This window comes from Canis lupus, chromosome 8 (genome assembly GCF_003254725.2).
Source record: "Canis lupus dingo isolate Sandy chromosome 8, ASM325472v2, whole genome shotgun sequence".
NCBI classification, from domain to species: Eukaryota; Metazoa; Chordata; class Mammalia; order Carnivora; family Canidae; genus Canis; species Canis lupus.
The window spans coordinates 33240332-33262818 of record NC_064250.1 but is presented as its reverse complement, the minus strand read 5'-3'; the positions used below and the strand labels follow the sequence as shown (position 1 = coordinate 33262818).

The 22487-nt window shown below is 37.1% G+C and overlaps 1 protein-coding gene and 1 long non-coding RNA gene across 2 annotated transcripts in view; one reads left to right on the top strand and one right to left on the bottom strand.

Moving 5' to 3' along the window:
- The window catches only part of SLC35F4 (solute carrier family 35 member F4), a 232345-nt gene that overhangs the window by 116515 nt on the left and 93343 nt on the right, over positions 1–22487 (top strand). The gene's annotated exons all lie outside the window — the stretch shown is intronic.
- Positions 2010–21311, bottom strand: LOC112657470 (uncharacterized). Its single transcript, XR_003135044.3, has 3 exons — positions 20836–21311; positions 10891–10974; positions 2010–2140 (listed from the first exon to the last, which is right to left on the bottom strand). It is a non-coding gene; the product is annotated as an uncharacterized LOC112657470 (long non-coding RNA).

The window sequence follows — 22487 nt, the reverse complement described above, 5'->3', positions numbered from 1 at the left end:
ATCTTCTATGTATCAATTACTGTGCTTGCATTTGCTCTCATTACTTCTCCATGAAGATGATGCTATTAGCCCCATTTTACAGATGAGGAAAATGGTACTCAGAGAGGGTTAGGTAGCTAGTTGGTGGCAAAACCAAGGTTAGAATTGGTCTATTTCATTCCAAAGTTCTAGTTTTTTTTTTTTTTTCCTCTGCTGTGCCATCTGACTCAACAGAACAGCTGGTGGTTCATTTTAGATCTGTGTGTGCAAGGTCAATATAAACTGCAGCTTGATATAGAGAATGTACGTGTATGTGTGAATGTATTTTTTAAAAAAATAAAGGCAATGTATCTTAACAATCTACAGAAAAGATAGGACTAGAACTCAGAAAGTCATCATCCTCATGGGTTGTGGTCACTGTCCACTGCCTTTATTTTATAGCCTACAGCAGCTTACCATGGTCTCATGCCCGATCTACTCATCCATAAAATGGGGATTAGACTGAACCAGTCATGGAACATCGTGCAGATAAAGTGGCTAATAATAGAAAAGCATTTTGAAAAGAAAGTGTTCTGTTGGTGCTATATTTTGCTGGTCTAGAACAAATTAGTTTTGAAATCTCTTTTAGTCTTAAGATGTTTAAGTTGGGAGAAGTGTTGACATTACAGTTTTTACTGTTACTGCTAATGCACACTCTTATGAAAGAAGCAGAGCACAAACATTTTGATAAACTGTCATTACTAACTGTAGAATGAGATCTTTTATTCAACTAAATTAAAGATGCCAAAAGTTATATGAATTTTTCACATGAAGACCTGTCATAAGGGAGGACATGTCTAGTCATAACTGCTAACAGAATATTATTTAAAACAGAAGGAAGTAAAGTGAATGGAACAGGCTCGGGTTTGATACCAGTTGTCTTTTAAGCATCCTGTTTTCCAGATAAACTACCTTCTAATTAATCCCATGAACACAGATTTGTCTTTCGTGAGGTGGCTGTTGTCTATTTGGTGTCCTTCACATTCCTGAATATTGAAGATACAGTAAATTATTCTGTGCAATTGAAACTTTAATTTTATATAAAAATCCCACAGAACCTGGACTCAGAGAAAAGCTAACTTTGGGGTATAAATTATATTTTAGAAGAATTTATAATTTTTGTTAAAGAGAGCTTTCTTAGTGACGAAAACTCTGAACCTCATTTTTCTGGTTCTCTGGGTCGAAAGTGGATCAGCTTGTTCTCTATCAGTTGGTTAACTTACTGTAAGAAAATAGAATTTCTTCAATTTTTTCCCCCAAATTAGGGATACCTTTGAGTTCTGCTATGGTTTTCTTGAGGTAGGATGGCTTCCCTGGAGTGATTTCTCTCTTAGTTTGATGAAATTTATCCTATGGCAAGTCTTGATTTGTAAGAATGGCTCAAGCTGTTTACCTTTAAGGCTTGGTTAAATATGTGAGGGTGTCTGTGCTGGGTTCCATGAGCCACATTTTTCTAGCTGAGATGAAGAGATCCTTGGGTTTGGTTGTATTTACTTGCTGACCAGAATTTTCTTGAACATTTGCTATTCATGTTGGGAAATGGGGTTTAATGTGGAAAAAGTATATAAAATTTTGAAGACTTCTTCATGTCTCATTCTGTACCTCCCTAAATACGGCCATTTAGAATTTCAGTACTAAAACAAGAAAGACATTCTCAAATCCTCCATTTTTTGTTCTATGAATCAATGGAACTTTTTCATCAGAAAGCTAGGTATTCATGGCTAGAAATAACATCCCTATTTATGTATATATATATATATATATTTATGTATATACATAAGAGAAGGGAGCACTTTCCAATTCATTATATAATAATATAAAATAAAGAGGAATACAAAGAAATTTATATTTCTAGGCAGTCTATATGCCATTAAACATTTTCCTTTAAAAAAAGGTCTATATAATCTATATCCACAGAAGATGGATTTACATCTTACTTAAGAGCTATAAATGCCTGAAGGACAATTTTCCTTAATCAGTTCATTGATTTTCTAGCTTTAATTAATACAATTTTAAAACCTGTTCAGTGGAGCAGCACAATCTCTTTTGTATTTTTGCTTGGCATCTGTTGTCATCCTTCTGGAATTCACTTGTAGAAGTAACATGTTCATGCTCTGAGGTCCTGGAATGAAATAGTTTGTCTCTGTAGCTCTTTGAAATTTAACCTGTGGACAGAGACCGGGGGGAGGGGCAAGATGGCGGAAGAGTAGGGTCTCCAAATCACCTGTCTCCACCAAATTACCTAGAAAACCTTCAAATTATCCTGAAAATCTATCAATTCGGCCTGAGATTTAAAGAGAGACCAGCTGGAATGCAACAGTGAGAAGAGTTCACGCATCTATCAAGGTAGGAAGACGGGGAAAAAGAAGTAAAGGAACAAAGGCCTCCAGGGGGAGGGGCCCCGCGAGGAGCCGGGCTGAGGCCGGGGCGAGTGTCCCCAGGACAGGAGAGCCCCGTCCCGGAGAAGCAGGAGCTGCACCGACCTTCCCGGGCGGAAAGGGGCTCGCGGGGAGGTGGAGCAGGACCCAGGAGGGCGGGGATGCCCTCGGGCTCCCGGGGACACTAACAGACACCTGCGCCCCGGGAGAGTGCGCCGAGCTCCCTAAGGGCTGCAGCGCGCATGGGGGGACCCGGAGCAGCTCGGGGGGCTCGGGCGGCGGCTCCGCGGAGGGGGCTGCGGGGCCTCGGGAGCAGCTCGGGGGGCTCGGGCAGAGGAAGAGGCTCCGTGCGGAGGGGGCTGCGCGGTTCCAGGAGCAGCTCGGAGGGGCTCGGGCGGCGGCTCCGCGGAGGGGGTTGCGCGGCCCGGGAGCGCGAATCCACCAGCGCAGGCTCCGGAGCACAGGGCGCCGGGACACAGCCCAGGATCCGGCCTCCCCCGGGACAGGCAGAGGCCGGGAGGGCCCAGGACAGCGAGGACGCTCCTGCCCCAGCTGAGCAGATCAGCGGCCCCGCCCCGGAGCCTCCAGGCCCTGCAGACGGAGTTCCTGCCGGAGCTGAATCCAGGTTTCCAGAGCTGCCCCGCCACTGGGGCTGTTCCTCCTGCGGCCTCACGGGGTAAACAACCCCCACTGAGCCCTGCACCAGGCAGGGGCACAGCAGCTCCCCCAAGTGCTAACACCTGAAAATCAGCACAACAGGCCCCTCCCCCAGAAGACCAGCTGGACTGACAACTTCCAGGAGAAGCCAAGGGACTTAAAGTACACAGAATCAGAAGATACTCCCCCGTGGTTCTTTTTTTTGTTTTGTTTTGTTTTGCTTTTTGATTTGTTTCCTTCCCCCACCCCCTTTTTTTTCTCCTTTCTTTTTCTTTCTCTTTTTCTTCTTTTTTTTTTTTTTCGTTTTTTTCCTCCCTTTTTTTTCTCTTTCTCTTTTCTTTCCTTCTTTCTCTCCTCTCTTTTTCTCTTTTTCCCAATACAACTTGCTTTTGGCCACTCTGCACTGAGCAAAATGACTAGAAGGAAAACCTCACCTCAAAAGAAAGAATCAGAAACAGTCCTCTCTCCCACAGAGTTACAAAATCTGGATTACAATTCAATGTCAGAAAGCCAATTCAGAAGCACTATTATACAGCTACTGGTGGCTCTAGAAAAAAGTATAAAGGACTCAAGAGACTTCATGACTGCAGAATTTAGAGCTAATCAGGCAGAAATTAAAAATCAATTGAATGAGATGCAATCCAAACTAGAAGTCCTAACGACGAGGGTTAACGAGGTGGAAGAACGAGTGAGTGACATAGAAGACAAGTTGATAGCAAAGAGGGAAACTGAGGAAAAAAGAGACAAACAATTAAAAGACCATGAAGATAGATTAAGGGAAATAAACGACAGCCTGAGGAAGAAAAACCTACGTTTAATTGGGGTTCCCGAGGGCGCCGAAAGGGACAGAGGGCCAGAATATGTATTTGAACAAATTCTAGCTGAAAACTTTCCTAATCTGGGAAGGGAAACAGGCATCCAGATCCAGGAAATAGAGAGATCCCCCCCTAAAATCAATAAAAACCGTTCAACACCTCGACATTTAATAGTGAAGCTTGCAAATTCCAAAGATAAAGAGAAGATCCTTAAAGCAGCAAGAGACAAGAAATCCCTGACTTTTATGGGGAGGAGTATTAGGGTAACAGCAGACCTCTCCACAGAGACCTGGCAGGCCAGAAAGGGCTGGCAGGATATATTCAGGGTCCTAAATGAGAAGAAGATGCAACCAAGAATACTTTATCCAGCAAGGCTCTCATTCAAAATGGAAGGAGAGAGAAAGAGCTTCCAAGACAGGCAGCAACTAAAAGAATATGTGACCTCCAAGCCAGCTCTGCAAGAAATTTTAAGGGGGACTCTTAAAATTCCCCTTTAAGAAGAAGTTCAGTGGAACAGTCCACAAAAACAAGGACTGAATAGATATCATGATGACACTAAACTCATATCTCTCAATAGTAACTCTGAACGTGAACGGGCTTAATGACCCCATCAAAAGGCGCAGGGTTTCAGACTGGATAAAAAAGCAGGACCCATCTATTTGCTGTCTACAAGAGACTCATTTTAGACAGAAGGACACCTACAGCCTGAAAATAAAAGGTTGGAGAACCATTTACCATTCAAATGGTCCTCAAAAGAAAGCAGGGGTAGCCATCCTTATATCAGATAAACTAAAATTTACCCCAAAGACTGTAGTGAGAGATGAAGAGGGACACTATATCATACTTAAAGGATCTATTCAACAAGAGGACTTAACAATCCTCAATATATATGCCCCGAATGTGGGAGCTGCCAAATATATCAATCAATTATTAACCAAAGTGAAGAAATACTTAGATAATAATACACTTATACTTGGTGACTTCAATCTAGCTCTTTCTATACTCGATAGGTCTTCTAAGCACAACATCTCCAAAGAAACGAGAGCTTTAAATGATACACTGGACCAGATGGATTTCACAGATATCTACAGAACTTTACATCCAAACTCAACTGAATACACATTCTTCTCAAGTGCACATGGAACTTTCTCCAGAATAGACCACATATTGGGTCACAAATCGGGTCTGAACCGATACCAAAAGGTTGGGATTGTCCCCTGCATAGTCTCAGACCATAATGCCTTGAAATTAGAACTAAATCACAACAAGAAGTTTGGAAGGACCTCAAACACGTGGAGGTTAAGGACCATCCTGCTAAAAGATAAAAGGGTCAACCAGGAAATTAAGGAAGAATTAAAAAGATTCATGGAAACTAATGAGAATGAAGATACAACCGTTCAAAATCTTTGGGATGCAGCAAAAGCAGTCCTAAGGGGGAAATACATCGCAATACAAGCATCCATTCAAAAACTGGAAAGAACTCAAATACAAAAGCTAACCTTACACATAAAGGAGCTAGAGAAAAAACAGCAAATAGATCCTACACCCAAGAGAAGAAGGGAGTTAATAAGGATTCGAGCAGAACTCAACGAAATCGAGACCAGAAGAACTGTGGAACAGATCAACAGAACCAGGAGTTGGTTCTTTGAAAGAATTAACAAGATAGATAAACCATTAGCCAGCCTTATTAAAAAGAAGAGAGAGAAGACTCAAATTAATAAAATCATGAATGAGAAAGGAGAGATCACTACCAACACCAAGGAAATACAAACGATTTTAAAAACATATTATGAACAGCTATCCGCCAATAAATTAGGCAATCTAGAAGAAATGGACACATTCCTGGAAAGCCACAAACTACCAAAACTGGAACAGGAAGAAATAGAAAACCTGGACAGGCCAATAACCAGGGAGGAAATTGAAGCAGTCATCAAAAACCTCCCAAGACACAAGAGTCCAGGGCCAGATGGCTTCCCAGGGGAATTTTATCAAACGTTTAAAGAAGAAACCATACCTATTCTCCTAAAGCTGTTTGGAAAGATAGAAAGAGATGGAGTACTTCCAAATTCGTTCTATGAGGCCAGCATCACCTTAATTCCAAAACCAGACAAAGACCCCACCAAAAAGGAGAATTACAGACCAATATCCCTGATGAACATGGATGCAAAATTCTCAACAAGATACTGGCCAATAGGATCCAACAGTACATTAAGAAAATTATTCACCATGACCAAGTAGGATTTATCCCTGGGACACAAGGCTGGTTCAACACCCGTAAAACAATCAATGTGATTCATCATATCAGCAAGAGAAAAACCAAGAACCATATGATCCTCTCATTGGATGCAGAGAAAGCATTTGACAAAATACAGCATCCATTCCTGATCAAAACTCTTCAGAGTGTAGGGATAGAGGGAACATTCCTCAACATCTTAAAAACCATCTATGAAAAGCCCACAGCAAATATCATTCTCAATGGGGAAGCACTGGGAGCCTTTCCCCTAAGATCAGGAACAAGACAGGGATGTCCACTCTCACCACTGCTGTTCAACATAGTACTGGAAGTCCTAGCCTCAGCAATCAGACAACAAAAAGACATTAAAGGCATTCAAATTGGCAAAGAAGAAGTCAAACTCTCCCTCTTCGCCGATGACATGGTACTCTACATAGAAAACCCAAAAGTCTCCACCCCAAGATTGCTAGAACTCATACAGCAATTCGGTAGCGTAGCAGGATACAAAATCAATGCCCAGAAGTCAGTGGCATTTCTATACACTAACAATGAGACTGAAGAAAGAGAAATTAAGGAGTCAATCCCATTTACAATTGCACCCAAAAGCATAAGATACCTAGGAATAAACCTCACCAAAGATGTAAAGGATCTATACCCTCAAAAATATAGAACACTTCTGAAAGAAATTGAGGAAGACACAAAGAGATGGAAAAATATTCCATGCTCATGGATTGGCAGAATTAATATTGTGAAAATGTCAATGTTACCCAGGGCAATATACACATTTAATGCAATCCCTATCAAAATACCATGGGCTTTCTTCAGAGAGTTAGAACAAATTATTTTAAGATTTGTGTGGAATCAGAAAAGACCCCGAATAGCCAGGGGAATTTTAAAAAACAAAACCATATCTGGGGGCATCACAATGCCAGATTTCAGGTTGTACTACAAAGCTGTGGTCATCAAGACAGTGTGGTACTGGCACAAAAACAGACACATAGATCAGTGGAACAGAATAGAGAATCCAGAAGTGGACCCTGAACTTTATGGGCAACTAATATTCGATAAAGGAGGAAAGACTATCCATTGGAAGAAAGACAGTCTCTTCAACAAATGGTGCTGGGAAAATTGGACATCCACATGCAGAAGAATGAAACTAGACCACTCTCTTTCACCATACACAAAGATAAACTCAAAATGGATGAAAGATCTAAATGTGAGACAAGATTCCATCAAAATCCTAGAGAAGAACACAGGCAACACCCTTTTTGAACTCGGCCATAGTAACTTCTTGCAAGATACATCCACGAAGGCAAAAGAAACAAAAGCAAAAATGAACTATTGGGACTTCATCAAGATAAGAAGCTTTTGCACAGCAAAGGATACAGTCAACAAAACTCAAAGACAACCTACAGAATGGGAGAAGATATTTGCAAATGACATATCAGATAAAGGGCTAGTTTCCAAGATCTATAAAGAACTTATTAAACTCAACACCAAAGAAACAAACAATCCAATCATGAAATGGGCAAAAGACATGAACAGAAATCTCACAGAGGAAGACATAGACATGGCCAACGTGCATATGAGAAAATGCTCTGCATCACTTGCCATCAGGGAAATACAAATCAAAACCACAATGAGATACCACCTCACACCAGTGAGAATGGGGAAAATTAACAAGGCAGGAAACAACAAATGTTGGAGAGGATGTGGAGAAAAGGGAACCCTCATACACTGTTGGTGGGAATGTGAACTGGTGCAGCCACTCTGGAAAACTGTGTGGAGGTTCCTCAAACAGTTAAAAATATACCTGCCCTACGACCCAGCAATTGCACTGTTGGGGATTTTCCCCAAAGATACAAATGCAATGAAACGCCGGGACACCTGCACCCCGGTGTTTATAGCAGCAATGGCCACGATAGCCAAGCTGTGGAAGGAGCCTCGGTGTCCAACGAAAGATGAATGGATAAAGAAGATGTGGCTTATGTATACAATGGAATATTACTCAGCTATTAGAAATGACAAATACCCACCATTTGCTTCAACGTGGATGGAACTGGAGGGTATTATGCTGAGTGAAGTAAGGCAGTCGGAGAAGGACAAACATTATATGTTCTCATTCATTTGGGGAATATAAATAATAGTGAAAGGGAATATAAGGGAAGGGAGAAGAAATGTGTGGGAAATATCAGAAAGGGAGACAGAACGTAAAGACTGCTAACTCTGGGAAACGAACTAGGGGTGGTAGAAGGGGAGGAGGGCGGGGGGTGGGAGTGAATGGGTGACGGGCACTGGGGGTTATTCTGTATGTTAGTAAATTGAACACCAATAAAAAATAAATTAAAAATAAAATAAAATAAAATTAAATAAAATAAAATAAAAAGAAATTTAACCTGTGAAGTTGTCTTCTAATACTGTTATCTACACAAACCTCAAAAAAATTATTGTGGAAGATTTTGGAAAATAGTTTCTGACCCATTTGTATACTTTGTTGCATAATGGTGGGTTGTTCAATCAATTAAAAAAGAAAACCAAAAACCTTTTCTGAGACTTGTGCAAAAGCATCAGAAACTTTTTAACAAATATGCCCATTCTTCAAAAGAGCAATCACATTTCTGTGAATTCATTCTAAGGACGGAAATAATCATCCAAATGCCTGTTACTAGGGTATGAGCTAAATAAACTGTGGTGCATCCTTCCACTGGAACCATTGCAGGGGAAAGCAATGAGAGAAAACAGCAAGCACTTACATAATGCTAATAAGGTGCCAGGTGCAGTTTAAGTAGTCTGTTTGTATTAATTCAAATAATTCTTTTCATTCCTATGAGGTAAATGCTATTATCATCATCTCCATTTTATATGTGAAGAACTGAGGCACAGAAAATTTAAGGACCTTGCCAAAGGTCACAGAGCAAGTACATAGTGAAACCTGGGTTTGAACCCGACCAGTGTAGTTTAAGAGCTCATGTCTCACCCACTAATTCATGAGGCTTTACATAGATAAAGTAGATTACAAAGTGTCTGTATGGCATGATTCTACTCTGTGTGTCTATATATACACATACACATACACAGGTATATATACATAAATGCGTGTTTATGTATATATGGGAGTATAATGAAAGAAATTGAAAAATACATATCGAACTATTAACTTCTTCTGAGCAATGGATATTTTATCAATTTTGTTTTTGCTTATATGAATATTCTAAATGTTCTCTAATGACCAATTCAGGGCATTAAATAAATCTTAACAAATTTTTTAAAAATTGAAATCATGCTAAGTATATTCTTTGAACGTAAATGAATTAAACTTTAATTATAGAAATACATTTGAAAATTCCTAAATGTTTGGAATTAACACACTTCTAAATTATAGATGGGTCAAAGAGAAAATCACAGAGGAAACTAGGAATATTGAATTAAATGAAAATAAAAACAATGTATAAAAATTTGTGGGATGGAGGTGCTTAGGTGGCTCAGTTGGATAAGCATCTTCCTTTGGCTCAGGTCATGATCCCAACATCCTGGGATAAGATTGGAACCCCATGTGGGGCTCCCTGCTCAGTGGGGAGTCTGCTTCTCCCTCTGCCCTTCCTCTCCCCCCCCCCGCCGCTTATGTTCTCTCTCTCACATGTGCATACTCTCTCTCCCAAATAAATAAATGAATCTATAACCCCACTCAGAGGGGAATTGTTATTAAATACTTATATTAGAAAACAATAAAGGTCTCAAATCAATGATCTAAATTTCCATCTTAAGAAACTTAAAAAAAAGAGAGAGCAAATTCAAAGCAATTAATAAAAGGTAATAATAAAAGTAAGAAATGAAATTGAAAACAGTAAAACAGGGCAGCCCGGGTGGCTCAGGGGTTTAGCACCACCTTCAGCCCAAGGTGTGATCCTGGAGATCAGGGATCCAGTCCCATGTCAGGGACTTGACAGGCTTCCTGCATGGAGCCTGCTTTCTCCCTCTGCCTGTGTCTCTGCCTCTCTCTCTGTGTCTCTCATGAATAAATAAATAAAATCTTAAAAAAAAGAAAACAGTAAAACATTAGAAGAAATCAATGCAACCAAAGATTCGTTCTCTGAAAATATCAGTAAAACTGATAAATCTCTGGCCAGACTGACCAAGAATAAAGAAGACATAAATTTTCAATATCAGGAATGGAAAAGAGGACATTGCTCTAGATCCTTGAGACAATAAACAAATAATAAGAAATATCATAAACTAGTTTATGCCCATAAATTTGATTAGATGAAATGGACAAGTTCTTGGAAAGATATGAACTGTCAGAGCTCACAGAGGAAGAAATTAAAAAATGTGAATTGCTTTATATATGTATATTAAAGGAATTGAATTCATAGTTGAAAACTTTCTAGACCCAGAAGACTTCATTGGTGAAATCTACTAATTACTTAAGAAATAAATAACACGAATTTTATACAATCTTTTTCAGAAAATAGAAGAGAAAGAAACACTTTCCAATTCATTCTATAAAGCCAGCATCGTTTTTGACATTAAAAAAAAATTACAAACCAATATCATTAGCCACTAGGGAAATATAAATTAAGATGACATTGAAAGTCCTCCACTACGTACCTATTTACAATAAAGTAAGGAAAAAAAACCCACACACAATTGATAATACCAATTGCTGATGAGGATGTGGAGCAACTGGAATTCTCATATGTTGCTGATAAGAATACAAAATGATGCAAATTTGAAAAGTTGTTTGGCAGCTATCTCACCCCTCTAAATTTACCCAAGAAATGTGAAAACTTACATTCACTCAAAATCTTGTACATGAATGTTTATGGTAGCTTTATTCAGAATTGCAAAAAACTGGAAACGTCCCAATGTCCTCTACCTGGTAAATGGAAAAACAAATGGTGTTACATCATACAGTGAAATGCTACTTAGCAATAAAAATAAATGAACTACTAAGTCATGCAACAACATGCATGAGTTTCGTATGCTTTCTGCTAAGTGAAAGAAGGCAGAGACAAATGGCTAAATACTATACGAGTTCATTTTTATGACTTTTGAGTTATATTATAGGGACAGAAAGAAAATCACTGGTTTCCAGGAATTAAGGGTCAAGGAGGGTTTACTACAAAATGGGCACCAAAAATTCAGAAAGTCATGAAACTGTTCTATATTTTTATTATGTCAAACTGGGATTGAATTTTATCCTTTAACCTTGTAACCAGAAACTTTGCTGAATTCTCATTAATTTTCATTGTTTGTAGATTCTTTGGGATATTCTATGGCACTCACAAGTAAGGATATTTTGTTTCTTTCTTTCCAATGCTTATTCTTCTCATTAATTTCCTTATCTTATTTCTTTGAATAGAACCAACAGTTTGGTGTTAAAGTGTAAGAGTGATAGACACCATCCTTCATTCTTGACTTTAATGGAAATGTTCTCAGAGTTTCACAATTAAGCTGGTAATTGGTAGTTTTTCATATAAACCCTTATGGAGTTAAGGAAGTCCTTTTGTTCCTTGTCATCTAAGAATTTTAAAAAATTATTGTAAATGAGCAATTAATTTTAATGAATAATTTTTGTATCTGTTGAGATCATTGTTATTACAAATAGTAATGATATATTAAATTCTTTGATTAAATTTTCTAGATAAATTTAAAACTTTTGCATGCATATTTAAAAATAATAATTAGGTAGAAAAAAATAAAATGATAATTGGGTGAAATAAAGAGGAAAGAACCAAAGCAAATCACTACAAGAAATATGAAATAAGAAAGGAAGACAGCAAGAGAGGAAGAGAGGAACAAAACAACTGCAAAACAGTAAACAATAAAGTGGCAATAGGTAACTCTTCACCTACCAATAATTACTTTAAATGTAAATGCAAATGTAAATGTAAACTCCCCAGTCAAAAGGCATACAGCGGCTGAATAGATAAGCAAACAACATTCAGTCATATATTGTCTATAAATGACTCACTTTAAATTTAAGAACACAATAGGCTGAAAGTGAAGGGATGGAAAAAGATATTCTGTGAAAATGATAAGCAAAAGAAACCAGGGGTGGCTGAACTTATATCAGACAAAATAGACTTTATGTAAAAAAAAAAAAGTCTCTGGAGACAAGGAAGGTCATTTTATAATGATAAAAGAATCAATTCAACAGAGAGAAATAGAAATTATAAATAGATACACACCAAATAACAGAATACCTATTGAAAGATCTAAAGGAAGAAATAGATAGCAATTCAATAATGGTAGGAGACTTCAGTACCCCACTTTTAATAATGAGTAGACCATCTACACAGAAAGTCAATGAAGAAACATCAGACCTGAACAACTCTATAGAATAAATGGATCTAACAGACAGAGCTTTGAACCCAACAGGAAGAGAATACACATTCTTCTCAAGTGTACATGAGACATTCTCTGAGATAGACCACATATTGATTCACAAAACAAAATCTTAACAAATTTAATGAAACAAATAATTCCAAGTATCTTCTCTGACCACAATGGAATCAAATTAAAAATCAACAGCAGTGAGGAAATGAGAAAATTCACAAATATATGGAAACTAAACAACACACTCTTAAAGAATCATTGAATGAAAGAGGAAATTAAAACGGAATTTAAAAACTATTTCAAAACAAATGAAAATAAAACACATACCAAAACTTACGGGATGCAGAAAAAGAGGGAAGTTTATAGCAATAAATGTCTACACAAAAAAATAGGGAGTATCTTTAAAAAAATAGAAAAGATCTGAAATCTATTTTATACCTCAAGGTGTGAGAAAAATGAAATTAAGCCCAAAGTTATCAGGAGGGGAATAATAAAAAGTAGAGCAGAAGTAAATTGAATCAAGAAAATTGGGGGTTGGGATCCCTGGGTGGCTCGGCGGTTTGGCGCCTGCCTTCGGCCCAGAGCGTGGTCCTGGAATCCCGGGATCGAATCCGGCGTCGGGCTCCCGGCATGGAGCCTGCTTCTCCCTCCTCCTGTGTGTCTCTGCCTCTCTCTCTCTGTCTATCATAAATAAATAAATAAATATTAAAAAAAAAAAAAGAAAAGAAAATTGGGGGTGCCTGGGTGGTTTAGTTGGTTAAGTGTCGGACTCTTGATTTTGGTTCAGGTCACGGTCTCAGGGTTGTGGGATGGAGCCCTGTGTCAGCTCCATGCTGGGTGAGGACTCTGTTCAGGATTCTCTCCCTATCCTTCTGCCCCTCCCCACCTTAAGGAAAAATAAAACTAAGAGTTGAGTTTTTTACAAAGATAAACAAAATCTGCAAATTCTCTACCAATTAAGAAAAAATTTGAGAAGACTCAAATAAAATCAGATATGAAAGAGGAGACAGTATAATGAATGCCTTAAAATAATATTTATATACATATATATGAGACTATTATAGACAATTATGTTTCAACAGACAATGTGTCAGCAAATTGGATAACCTAGAAGAAATGGATAAATTCCTAGAAATACACAACCTAACAAAATGGAATCAATAAGAAATAGAAAGCCTAAACAGACCAATAATATATATGGAGATAAACCAGTAATCAAAAACCTATCAATAAAGAAAGCCAAGGACCAGATGGCTTCATGGGTAAATTCTACCAAACATTTAAAGAATAATGCCAATTCTTAGACTCTTACAAAAAATATAAGAAGGAACATGCTCAAACTTATTTTATGAGGCCAGCATCACCTTGATACCCAAAGCCATACTAGCAAACTAAATTCAACAGCACTATGGTTAACAATACCATACTGTATACTGAAAGCTGCTAAGAAGGCATCTAAAATGTTCTCAGCATATGAAAAAGGTAACTATGTGAAGTGATAGATATGTTAACTAGCTTGATTTTGGTGATCATTTCATAATGTGTATGTGTATCAAATTACCAAGTTGTACACTTTAAATATATATAATTTTGATTTGTCAGTTATAGTGCAATAAAGCTGAAAAAAGTAAATAAACGTGCTATTGGGATATACTTTTCTCACATTCTTGATTAGTTTACACAAGTTGTCTTTGATTGAGAACCCCAGGTGCATCTGGCTTTAGCTCAGGTCAACACGAGAGAATGAAGGAATTTTTTTTTAAGTTATCCTTGGTTAAGTTACATAAGTCTCACAAAATATGTTGGAGATCTTCCCTTTATTCTACTTTTCTAAACAACTTAAGACAGGCATTATCCATTTTATATATTTTTTAAAAAGATTTATTTATTTATTTTAGAGAGAGAGAGTGCTCACGAGTAGAGGGAGGGGCAGAAGGAGAGAGAGAGAGAGAGAAATCTTCAAGTAGGCTTCCTGCTGAGCATAGAGCCAGTGGTTGCAGGGGCTTGATCTCAGGACTAAAGGATCCCCTTTTTTTTAAAGCGAGAGAGAGCACATACTTGTACATGAGGGAGTAGGGGCAGAAGGAGATGGAGAGAGAGAATCCTAAGCAGGCTCCACACCTGGTGCAGAGCTCAATGCTGGGATCTACCTCACCACCCTGAGATCACGACCTGAACCAAAAGCAGGAGTCAGACCCTTAACTGACGGAGACAATTTTAAAGGTTTGGTAAAGCTTGCCAATAAAATTGTCAAGGTCTTATTATTTTGCAAGTATGGAAGTACTTAGAGAAGTCTTTTGACTACCAATTCAGTTTATTTGATAAGATGCAATATCCACTCGTGATAAAAAAAAAAAACTACTTATGAAAACAGGAAAATAAAGGTTTATAATCTTTAACTATTGTACACAAAAAACCTACAACAAATATCATAGAAATAATAAAGTGTTTGATGCTTTCTCTCTACCTGGTAATTGAGAATCAGAAAGGAAGTCTCTATTACTACTTCTATTCAGCCTCTTATTGGAGATCATAGCCAGTGCAATGAGAAAAGAAAAAGCAATAAAGACATACAGATTGGAAAGGAAGAAATAAAATCTTTATTATTATTATTATTTCCACATAAGTTAATATGAGAGTTTATCAGTGCCACAATATTACAAATATACAATTAGATCATTGCAATTCTATATGTTAGCAAAATAAGCAGAAAATGAAAAAAAAAAACCCACAATGGCATAAAAAATCAAATATCTAAGAAAAATGTAACGAATTATATGCAAAACTTCTCTATATAAAACTATAAAATGTGGTTTAATGAAATATAGAAATTAAATGAGACTTTAATAAATAAAAAGATATACTATGTTTATAGATTGGAAGACTCCTAGTGTAAAGATGTCAACTTTTTCCATTCCCAAAATGATTGATAGATTCGATTCAATTCTTATCAAACTCCCAACATTATTTTTGATAGGTCCAAATGAGAAAAAACCTAAATGTTTATTAACACTAAAACAGATAACTACTATGGTAAATTCATACAAAGGAATACTGTTCTGTGACAAAAATGAATATGCTACACTTCATGAAATGTATGAATCTCAGAAACATCACACAGAATGAAAGAAGCAAGGAATGTAAAAATACTATATTAGCACATTTATACAAAGTTCACAAAACAATGAGGCAAAACTAAACAATAGCATTTAGAGATGCATACTTAGGTAACCAAACTACAAAGAAAACCAAGAATGTGGTTCTATCTGAAGGGAGAACATAATGCTGGAGAGGATGTGAAAGGGCTTTTCAGGTCCTCCCAATGTTGTATTTCTTGACCCAGGAAGTCCTTATATGGTATTTACTTTGTTGTACATTATTAGTTTTACAGCCTTAGGTTGTTGTGCTTTTCTAAATCTGTGTTATATTCTATAATTAAAAAAAATTTTTTTTAAATGAAGCAATAGTGCTAGATGAAATTCTTTTTATTTCTGAAGTTTAATTCTGGATCAAAGTGTTATAAATACATCAGATTTAAAGATCTTGGAAAAAAACATTTATCTGGTCCGTGCTCAGATCCTGATTGGGATTCTAACCAACTCTACAGAGCAGGCATAGAACCTTCTCATATTGAGAAAAAATGGTGTGAAACAAACAATATTGTATTGTTAAAAAATACTTCCCTTACATAAATCTCGTCTAAATGCCCAACTCATTTGGTAATTTCAGCTCTTTGCAGAGAAGTATAAATATTTTTAAATAGAATTGAATACAAAAAGAAAGCACTGTGGAACTGCTTTTGTTTATTATTTTCTCTGATTGGTCTGCTCTTTAAGAATTAAAGCCAACTCTCACGCTGATTGCAAAAAAAAAAATTAATAAAATAGCCTTTGGCATAATGGAACATATAGTATTTTCTTATTTTTGTCATGTTTGGAGTACTCCAATATGTAGTTACTGAGAATTGCGTGGTACAGTTGCATAGATAATGGGTCTTTCTGGAAGCATTTATCTCAGTGGAGAATTGTCTGCATTTCTCAGGACTTCCTAGAACACTGGCTCCACCTGGAGGTGGAGATAGGCACACAAATATGAGAAAAGTAACTGCAGTCTACTACAGGCCAGTTACTCAGTGTTTGGGGTTATAAGTGAAGGTTTTACGGTTAGATTGTGTCTTCTTGCACATGTTCAGATGTGAAAAAAGAGAAACTGATTTCTCACTACAAGAGGAGTCCGGGGAATCTCTTGAATAGGAAGTGAATGTAATTTAATACCTCAGAGCAGGGAAATTTGTCAGAGTAAATGGAAAACCAAAATGGATTATTGACAGACACACCTTATTTTCCGAACATAAGTGAGAAAGTGTCTCAAAATCTTTTTAGGAAGGTAAAGTGGTTATAAGTTAAAAATCAATAAGCAACCAGATACAAGCAATTAATATATGAGAATTTTAAAGTGGTTCTACCATCCATATGTAACACAGATATAATTTGATGTTGAGTCTAAACAGCTACATGGCAGTTACTTAGTGAAAAATTAGTGGATTTACTGTGTATGAGCTGCCCCTAAGGAATCCTTTCATATTGGAACTTTCTTGTACTAGGGGCTTTCATTGGGAATAAGAGAACCTATTGGACATAATATAGAAAATTCCAAATGTAATTGAACCTTTTCTGGAATTTGAGAAGGAAGTGGACAAAATATAAACTTTTACTTGGCCATCATGATCTTATCTCAGTCTGTTCTTCCAATCTTTCCTCCAAATTCACCTCTTTACATACTTTACTTTTCTGTCAGACTGTACTCTTGATGGTTTCCTGGACATATACCATAGTGTACCACATCTGAACTTTTTCACTCTAGAATATCCTTTTTTCCAGCCATCCTCTTTTTACTTAAAAATTTTATTTTTATTTTTCCAGTTTTTAAAGATTTTATTTATTTATTTATTTATTTATTTATTTATTTATTTATTTATAAAAGACACACACAGACAGAGGCAGAGACACAGGCAGAGAGAGAAGCAGGCTTCATGCAGGGAGCCTGATGTGGGACTTGATCCCGGGACTCCGGGATCATCACTTAGGATCATAAACCTAAGGCAGACACTCAACCACTGAGCCACCCAGGCATCCCATTATTTTTCCAGTTTTATTGAGATATAATTGACTTGTTATATTGTAATTGTTTAAGGTGTACACATGGTGATTTGATACATGCATGTATTGCAAAATAATTATCAAAATAAGGTTCATCAATACATCCATCACCTCACATAGTTACCTTTGTGTGGTGAGAACACTTAAGATCAACTCTCTTAGCAACTTCCAAGTATACAATACTGTATTATTAACTATAGTCCCCATACTCTATGTTAGATCTCCAGAACTTACTCTTTTTTGCATAAATGAAATTTTATACCCTTTGACCAACATCTCTGCCCACTTCTCCCACCACTAATCCCTGGAAACTACCATTTTACTCTGTACCTCTACAGTTCAACTATTTTAGAGTCTACATCTAAGGTGAGATCATGTAGTATTTATGTTTCTGTGTCTGCCTCAGGGAAATTTAAAAATTCACGTAAATGACTACAATTGATATTACTTTTACATAGCCAATATAAGCTTCAGTTTCTTTGTTGATTATTCATACTACAATATTTTTTTTAAGATCTTATTTATTTATTCATGAGAGACACTCAGAGAGAGGCAGAAACATAGGCAGAGGGAGAAGCAGGCCCCCAATGGGGAGCTTGATGCGGGACTCAATCCTAGGACCCCTGGGAACACGACCTGAGCCAAAGGCAGACACTCAGCCACTGAGCTGCCCAGGTGCCCCTCATACTCCAGTATTATCACATGTCAATAGCATGTGGCCATACCAGTTCTGGATCTGACTCCTTGACATCTGTAAGATCCTTTACTACCCTTGAACTCCCATCCTGGCTGTGGACTGCAGTTCCCTTTAACCTTCAGCAAATGAAAGAAAGTCAGGTATCATCCATCATATTTAAAGTATATGATCTGCTAACTTTAGCATTTAGTCTTTCTGCTTTCTGTTTGATATATTACCCAAAAGCTGGTGTGGCAGAAATTGAATATGCAGTGTCATCTTTTTATTCTCTTCCTTTGCTTTCTTCATTTGTTCTTTTTTTTTTAATCCAGCATTTATTGATTGCTTACTACAAGTCAGACACTGTACTGTGTCCTCATTTACATCAATAAATAAGATGTCATTGCTTTTTTGTGGGTCACAGTCTAGAGGACAAGGAAGACACGGAAACAAATACAAATCCCAAAATGTGCTCAACTGACTCCACTTTCTCATTTCCTATTCTCTCCTCAATCTGTCCCAGTTGCTTTTCTGTCCCTATATCACTCTAGATACTACTCTTTTTGTTTATTTATTATCTTTCTCCACTAGAATATTAGTTACATAAGAACATGGACTTTACCTTTCTTATTTGCTACTTGTCCCTAGCATTTAGCACAGTAGGTTCTCAATAGTTATTACCCAGTTGACCAACTACAGTGAGGATTTGTACAGCATTAGGGCTGATGACAGGAACTCATTCCAAGAGATGCTGGCTTGGCCAGGTTTTAACATTTGACTTTAGACTTAAAAGTTGAGATAGAATGGAATGTTAGGACTCTAGAGAGGGGGGCTAAAGGATATTCTGGAGAGAGGGAGTATACAAAGATATGGAAGTGAGAGAGAGCTTGGCTTGTTTGAAAAGTAAATGGAATCACCGAGTGTGGGCAGAGATGAGTGTTTAGAATGTTAAGAAATTTGAGCCATAGCTTTAAAGCATCTTTGATGCTTAAGTGATGGAATAATATACTCAATTTTTATTTTCCAAATATATCTCTGAAAATGTTATAGAAATGCCTTAAGGGATGGTGGCTGGGAATTTAGACCAGGCACAGAGAGTTTTGTTGTTATTGTTACTATTGTATTCGTTGTTTTATTTTTTTTCATGTATTTGTTGTTTTAATAATGGCCTCATTCCTAAAAGTATTTGAGTGACTTAGCATTCTGTTAGGAGACACTTGGAGTTCTCTAGGGCAATAATGATCTAAACCTGAAGTAAGCTAGTGCCAGTGGCCTGAAGAGTGACGGGATGGACTCCAGAAAAATTAGGAAGTAGAATTGCCTGGATAGGGAAGTGAATTGAGGATGAGAGAGAGAGAGAGGGAGAGAGAGAGAGAGTGAGTGATAGAGAGCAGTTGATCATGATATGGAGGGTCTAATTTGATAGGAAGATGAAGCTGTTAATTGAGGTCAAAACTTTAGGAAGTGCAAAGAAATTGGAGAGAAAAAAATTAGTTCATCTTGAAGCATGCTGAATTTGAAACACTTATAAGATATTCAGATGGAGAAAGAGGAGAGAAAAACAATGGTAATCTTATGCTGTGTTTTCATTTAATATCTTTATAAATATATTCTTTATTTCAGTTGACTAACAAATAATGTATACAATAACTTTGGTGTCCTCTCAGCTGACTTCCCTGTGTTTGGTTACTTTCCCTGGTACTAAAATAAACATTGTATTGCCATGGCACTATTTTAACCAGATTTTTCTGGTTGTCTCTTAGATTCAAAAATAAATTAAATTAATTTATAATGTTAAATAGTGGGAAGTCCTTTGTAATAACTCATCATCCTGTTTGAATTTTCAATATTTGTTACTTGAGAACCTCAACAAGATCAATGAATGGATATGACCCAGGAGGAAGAGTAGCAGGATAACAAGGCTGCAGATAGGTAGCAGACCATTGGTTACAACTAGATGGAATCTTGCTCACCTTCACAACTAAATATGGTTGCTCAGATTAAGGGTGGTACTAACTTCATTATCAAGAAGACACACCTTGGAGAAGCAATCATCATTAATTCCATTGTGGTCGCCTTTATGGGCTTTTTCAATAGGAACTATAAACATACATCGTTGTATTCTGTTATTATCCCTGTCTGAGTAAGCAATATAAAGAACCCATAATCTCATCAAAATAACCGAATGTACCCTGTAATTTATAAAGCTGTCTCAGGGTGATGCCACAGTTAAAGATAACATCCATTCTGCAATGCAACAATTTGAGTTGGTTTTCTAAGGTCTTAATATGATGCTTTTAGCTGCAATCAAACCTAATTTATTCCAAATTTTGCTCGCAAAGGAAACACTGGGTCCTACATAGTAGTTAGGAACAAAAAATAAATTAATGCCTTCCCCCCCGTTCCGCCTTCTTTCAATCTCTCGTATCTCTCTTTCTCAGTTTTTCTCTTTCCCTCATTAATAACCTCGTCTTCAAATTCCTGATATATCTTTAAAATACCAATCAATAGGCCCAATTCACTCAGGATCTCTGAGTCAATGAGATGTCATTAGGAAACTCACCTGGAATTGTGAACCACCCCTCTGTAGGAGCAGGTTCATACGGATGATTCCACAGACTTGCAGTATGACAATTAATCTTCTGTCTCTACAATTTTAATCTGAATGCACAGCTGCTTCAGTCTAAATATATTGCTAAAAATATTTTTTTCTCAAGCTAGTGTTCTCTTGTTTATGTTCTTCAGGAATTACATTTTAGTATGACAATGAATTATTTCTGTTTGCAAATAAAGAAGGACTCTAACACTAATAACTGATTAACTCCTGGTGACTAAATGAAGACCAGGAAAGGAGATAACACACAAGGTATTGAAAAGCAGCAGCTGCCTATATGTGTATCTTACAGGATAGTCTCCCCTCTTGGCTGGAGAAGAAAGGGATCCAAGGTAATGGTGAGAGAGAGAGAGAGAGAGGCTAATTAGCTGATATTGGGAAGGGAGAGGGTTAGCTTAGCTGACCATAGACTCTAGAGGAAGATTGAAGGACATGGAACCTGGAATTTAGAAGAGCTCATTGTGCTCTAGAAGATGGAGAAAGTGTTCAGACTGAGGAAGATGTTTCATGATGGGAATAGAACAAAGAACAGATGCTCTTGTTCAGAGAGTATTTTATGGGAATGGATCATAGGTGGCTCCAAATTCTATATATAACTGATATCTAAAAAGGGCCAGTTAGCAAAACAATAACAAAAAACAATCCAATTAAAAAATGGACAGGAGGATGGAATAGACATTTTTCCAAAGAAGACATACAGATGGCCAGTAAGTAAATGAAAAAATGCTCAATACCACCAACAGTCAGGGAAATGTAAATGACAACCACAATGAGATATCACCTCATACCTGTTAGATTGGTTATTATTAAAAAGAGACAAGAAATAGCAACTGTTAGAATATGGCAAAAAGGGAACCCTTGTGCACTCTTGGGGAGAATATAAACTGGTATAGCCACTATGGAAAACAGTATGAAAGTTCGTCAAAAAATTAAAAATAGAAAAAAAAAATTAAACATACAACTCCCATATGATCCAGCAATTCCACTTCTGGATGTTTGTTGGAAGAAAACAAAAACATTAATTCAAAGAGATATCTGCACCCCTATGTTCATTGCAGCATTGTTTACAAAAGCCAAAATATGGAAAGTGTCTGTGGATGGATGAATGGATGAAAAGGTCTCTCTCTCTCTCTCTCTCTCTCTCTCTCTCACACACACACACACACACACAGCAATGTTACTCAGCCATAAGAAAGAATGAAATCCTGCCATTTGTGACAACATGGATGGATCTTGAGGGAATTATGCTAAGTGAAATAAGTCAGATAGAGAAAGACAAATACTGTATGATTTCACTTGTATGTGGAATCTAAAATAACCCCAAAACACACACACACACAAAGCCAAACTCACAGATATAGAGAATGGTTTGGTGGTTGCCAGAGTTGGGAGTTGGGAAAGTAGGTGAAATGAATGAAGGTAGTCAAAAAGCAAAAACTTCCAGCTATAAAGTAAATAAGTCCTGGAGATGTAACATACAGTACATGACTATAGTTAATAATTATTGCATCTTTCTAAGTTGCTAAGAAAGTAGATCCTGAAAGTTCTCATAGATGAGCACTGAGTGTTGTATATATGTGATGAATCATTGAATTCTACTC